Source organism: Lithobates pipiens, unplaced genomic scaffold (genome assembly GCF_037356315.1).
Source record: "Lithobates pipiens isolate NorthernLeopardFrog02 unplaced genomic scaffold, aLitPip1_a1.2 Scaffold_23, whole genome shotgun sequence".
In the NCBI taxonomy this organism is placed as follows: Eukaryota; Metazoa; Chordata; class Amphibia; order Anura; family Ranidae; genus Lithobates; species Lithobates pipiens.
This window is the reverse complement of record NW_027507785.1, coordinates 132,428,225-132,434,224: the sequence shown is the minus strand read 5'-3', so window position 1 is coordinate 132,434,224 and position 6,000 is coordinate 132,428,225.

Sequence of the window (6,000 nt, the reverse complement as noted above, 5' to 3'; positions counted from 1 at the left end):
TAATCAGCCCTCAAGTGTGCTTCGGCCTGATGCATCAGAATTTGTGCCCCAGGTGCAAGGAAATTCAGAGCTAGTAGAGCAAGCTTACCAGTTAGTCCATAAACCCGATGAAGGGTTTCCGGATGGGAGTTCCTCTGAACTTGCAGAAAAACTGTTTGAGGAAAGCCACCTTGAACCGGATGGAGAATCCAGTGCAGAGACTAGTCTTCAGCCCAAAGAACAGAGAGCTAAGAGAACAGTGAGACCCCCACTTAGATTAACATATGACACCCCTGGAACAAGCTCAGAAGAAGCTATTCCCACTGTTCACAGACTTCCTGATTCTCAGGCACATTCTATGGTGGTACCAGTGACCGATGTCCCCAACCCATCGCCTAACACACTTTGGTGGCAGGTCCCATTACCTAATGCATTTGTTAGGAAATGTCATGAAATCAGCCTAAGATCATAGGCCTAATTTGTTGGTCCATGTGTAAGGTTACTGTACAAATGCTATGTTATTATTAACTGCACTCATCTCTCTCTTTGGGGGACCAAAGATTTTTTTAGAAGGGGGTGGATGTAGCACAGGCTTAGTATTGCCTCTGTAATATATGCAGAATATTGCTCTCTGAAACATTGCATTGCATTTTCTGGCTAAGCTGATTGGGTCCTGCTGTAGCTAAGAAAGAAGCCCACCCCTAACAACAAAAACAATGAAAGACAGGATTGGATAGCTACTCAGGAGAGCTGTGATTGGGGGAGAAGCAGAAGGACACAGGAGGAGAGACAGACTGGCATGGTGGCAGGGAGACAGAAGAAAGTATCCCATGTGTTTATCTCTTGAACACTTGCAGAGCCTGTGACTCTCATAAGGAAGGTGCACACTTGAGAGGGGAGTTTGCAGTGTGTTATTCTGCCTGATTACTGAAGATGTGCTAACAGTGCAGAGAAATCTAGAGACCAGTTTCAGTGCTGCAGCAATCATCATCATTATCCTGTTTGGAGGTTTCTGTGCCATGTGTTGCTCATATCACCATCCAGTCAACTGAGACAGCAATCAATCTACCAATTGCTGGAAGGAAGATATATCAAGTGCATCCAATGGTGAGAGATCTTCTGCCATCCTTGTGTATGTGGATCTAGCTGCTAGGTCCTATTTACTGTTAATGCAGCTTTATCTGAAGGTGGATCTCCACATCTGTTAATCTTTGTGACATTTGTGAAGATACCCCTTTCCATTCTGTGGATTACAAATTTACTTCACAAAAGTCTGAGTACTCAAACACAGGATTTAAAGGGCCCCAACACTGGCAGACTCTGTGTGTGTTTGTGTGAATAGAATTCCCACTGGCCAGTGGTTAGCTAGAACCTACAAGACTTAGGTAGGATCTTATAGTCAGTAATATCACTTTTGGGAAATTATTGAACGTTATTCTTTGTATTGTGTTGTACAGTTTGTTCACCACTTGTTCAGTGCATTTCAGGCAAGGCCTCCCACTGGCGGTTAAAGTGAATGAACACAAATCCTGTTTTCCTTTACTGAGAAGTTGTAGTATATTATTGCACTTAATATTTGTATTCTGTTAATCAGTTTATCTCTTTTCAGGGCTTTTTGCTAGTTCTAATAAAGCCCAGCTAAAAGTTTAAACAGTGTTTTCGTGTTACTGAGATCCTGGGGAGGGTGAGTCATCACTGGTGTGGGACAGAAGACCCGTATATTACAGTGGCCCTTGCGGGGGTGGTGCTACACGTCCGATAAACTTCTCTTTAAGGTGTCCTCGAGATTTCATCTTCTGCACTCTCTGTGGGGATGGGATGAGTTCTGAGACTTTTCCCTTATAACGGTGGTCAAGGAGGTTTGCCAACCAATAGTGATCCTTTGCCTTTATGGCACATATTTTTGGGTCTTTTTGCAGGCTTTAAAGCATGAAGGGAGCCTATGCACTGCAAATTTGCGGAGGCCCGAGAAGCAGACTCCTCGGGGTCACTGAGGATTAGAGTATCTGGAACTGCCTTCTCCCAGCCAGACACTACTCCCAAGGATTCTGCGGATGGAAAACCATCTCTTGCTGTTTTGATGTATGTCTGTCTTCCTCTGCTTCAATGCCTCCAAATCTGCCAGAATCCCCCTCCTCCTCCTCTCTCTCCTCTTGTGTGTTCTGTGGCATAGGAACAATGGTGTCTTCATAAAGTGGGTCTTTAGAAGTCTTCCTCTTACTCCCACTGCTCTGCTTTGAGTGCCATGTCCATAATGCCATGCAGAGTCTGCTCCAGCAGGAACACAACAGGGATTATGTCACTGATGCATTGTCATGGCTCGCCATCCTGGTGGCCTCCTCAAATGGTGACAGTACAGTGCTTGAATCCGTTATGAGGTTGGAGTGGGAAAAAAGCTGATCCGGCCTGAGCCTGTCATTGTGCTATACTCACACAGGTACTCGTTGACGGCCCTCTGCTGCATGTGCAGCCTCTTGCAGCATTGCCAAAGTCGAGTTCCACCTGGTGGGCATGTCACAAATCAGGCGGATTACGGGCAGGTGGAATTCCCGCTGAATTTCAGCCAACCTAGCACTGGATGTGTATCGATTGCCTAAAATGGCTACATACTCTTCTGGCCTGCTTTAGTAGATCTTCCAACCCTGGGCACCTATTTAGGAAATGCTGCACCACCAAATTGAGGTCATGTGCCATGCATGCCACATGTGTAAACTTTCCTTGTCTAAGGGCGGACAGGAGGTTTATGCCATTATCACACACAACCATTCCTGGTTCCAGCTGGCATTACATGAACCACCTCTGGGCCTGTCCCTGCAGAGCTGCAAGAATCTCTGCTCCAGTGTGGTTCCTATCCCCTAGATAGACCAGCCAAAGCACTGCATGGCACCTTTTAGCCTGACTCATTGAATAGCCCTTTGAACACTTAGGGGGTAGTTGAGCTTCATAGGACAATTCAGCAGAGGAGAGCGTATAGGAGGAGGGGATAGAGCTTACTAATCTGGCATCATCACCAGTTGTATGGGGACAGGGGTCACAACAAGCTGCAGCACTGAGCCCTGTCCTGCATCCTTCCGAGTTGCAAGCAGAGTTACCCAGTGTGCTGTGAACTAAATATATCGTCCCTGTCCATGCTTGCTGGACCATGTGTCAGCATTAACGTGGACTTTGTGGTTGACTGCCTTGCCCAACGATGCCACAACATTGCCTTCCACGTGATGGTAGAGAGATGGAATGACGTTATGTGAAGAGAAATATTGACTGGGAACCTGCCATTGCGGTACCGCACAGTCTGAAAATCACAGAAGGGGGCAGAATAACTCCACTGACTCCTCCAGGCCTGATGCTGGGGCTATGGCAGGAATAGCTGTGGACAAGGAAGCAGGTTTTGCTACTCTGGCAGCTGCAGGGGACTGCACACTAGTCTCTGCTTGGGTAACGGAGGATGAAGACGGTTTAGTAAGCCCTGCCTGAGGACTGACCATGTCCACCTTTGCCTGTGGACACATACGCTGCTGCCCCCCTTACATTGCCATGGGAATGTCTGCCTCTCCTTGCTGTCCTCCCAGACATGTTGGGGACCTCTACTCTAGATCATCTTGTACCAAATGTAGCCACAGCCCTTCATTTAACAGACATCTGGGCATTACCTAACTTTCCAGAAGATCACACAGGAAAGCCACACAAATTGGATGTTTTCAGAACTTTAAAGAAGTAACTGTCCACAAACTGTTCCTTTCAAACCATCTTATATGCCTTTCATCTTTCCAGCTGGAAATCATCAAGGATAAGAGGCTACTGCCTGGACTCTAGCAGGTTTGGTTGTGCATATAGGACGAGGGGTCATGAGCCTACATCAGCAATGGCTTTGCACTCTACCAGAGCGGTTGCAGCCTATGGGCAGCCTATGTTGAGAGCATCCATGGAAACCATCTGTAGAGAGGTATCATGGTCGTCACAGCATACCTTTTCAAAAATTACAGAGTAGACCCGGGTGCCTTGTCAACAGTGGACTTTGGAGGAGAGACTATTTAGTCTTCTGTCCCATTCTAATTAAAAAATTGATTTGGCAAGCGGAACCCATCCTGACAGCTAGTTATTTATCACTAGTATGCTGCCATGTAGGCTTCAGGAAAACAGAAAATTGTATCAAATACTTACTGTAATTTTCCTTTCCTGATGCCAAACCATGGCAGCATATGGGCAACCCTGTACGTTTCTGTATGTGGCTTGTTACAAAGAATGGGGGGGGGGGCAGCTAACTACTCCTTTTTTTTATGCTATTCACTGGTCCTGAGGGAGTGGTCAAGAGGTGGTGCTCTGTCGCTTCTAGTATGCTGCCATGATTTGGCATCAGGAAAGGAAAGTTACAGTAATTATTTGATACAATTTTCCGTTATATTGCAGCTTACCTATCATTAAATGTAGTGGGTGCATTTCTGTTATTTTCTTTGTCTTTTTATGTCTGTTCTCGCCTGGTGATCTGGCCAGTAACACACTTTCAGTATTAGAGTGCCTCCACTCTTGCGGAAGGAGTACAGGAGGCACAGCAGACAACAGCGGGGGGGGGGGGGTAGTGTTAAATGTATTAGCAGATTTACATACACGAACAAATTGAAGACAAACTCCAGTTCCTACTTTATAATCGGTTACAGTGAACAGTTTTTTTCCTTTTAGGATAAAGGTTTTGCATGAATAAATAATTCATAATTATTTTAATCATCCCTACCAGTGTTAAAGCGGGAGTAAACCCGCTGATTTTTTTTTTTTACACCTGTAAAGAAAAGGCATAGTGAGCCAGTATACATCGCATACTAGCTTATTATGAAATACTTACCTTAGATCTCACTCGGTCCACGCCGAGGGAGCTGACATGTTCCCTCTGCATGTCTTCCGGGTATCGCGGCTACGGCGATGTGAGTGGCCGAAGCCGCGATGCCATCACTCCCACGCATGCTTGCGGGAGTTTTCTTTCCCGCCACGGTCTGGCATCTGCTGGACTTTCAGCCGAGAATCCCCAGTGCACATGCGCCGCTGAAGTCAGCGGCTCATGGCGAGGGGAATATCTCCTAAACCATACAGGAGATATTCTTTTTACCTACAGGTAAGCCTTATTATAGGCTTACCTGTAGGTAAAAGTTACAAAAATTACTATACAACCGCTTTAAGTGGTTTGTCTCATCCATGTAAACTGATATATTCTGCTGAAGAGCTTGTGCATTTGAAAAACAACAGACTTCCTGGCTGGATCACCAAATGAAAACAAAACAAAGAAAGCCTAAAAAGGAAATTAATACAACCATCACATCTAAGACTCGGTAATCTGCAATATAATAAATGTTTGCTTTTGGGTTTATTACTGTTTTAAGAAAAAGCTACTGTATAAGGACATAAATAAGCATGCTGTTATTTAGATCTTGTCCGTTGCCTATCCAGTATATTCATGCATCGTAGGGTTTGTAATTAGCTGCAGTGCTCTCTTTTCTTAGAGAGCATGTTCCTAGTAAGCAAATAAAAAATGATAAATAGCTTTTTAGATTCTAGTAAAATGAAATATAGTGAACCACAATATTAAAAGAATTTATGAAACACGCTGTGTGAAAAAGCTTGTTATAACATTATAAATACATATGGAAAAACATACACACATGTATAGAACGTGAAAGAATTGTGTAACTTTCCAGCCACATATTTAACAATCTGATTGCATAATCTTTTATGCATTTCTTTTAAATTTACTATTGTGCATAACTTAGTTAATGTATTCCTTTGATCGCTTTGCTGGCAATAAAGTGTACTAAATGTCATGGCATTAAAATAATATCATAAAATTCCATATACCCAATTCTATACCCACAGTTGATCCAGAGGAAGGCGAAAAAACCCAGCAGAGCATGACCCAATTTGCTAAAGCAGGGGAAAAAATTCCTTCCTTTTTTGATTTTGCCCAGATCAACTTTACCTATAAATGTTAGTACCCAGTTATATTATGTACATTTAGGAAATAATCCAGGCCTTTCTTAA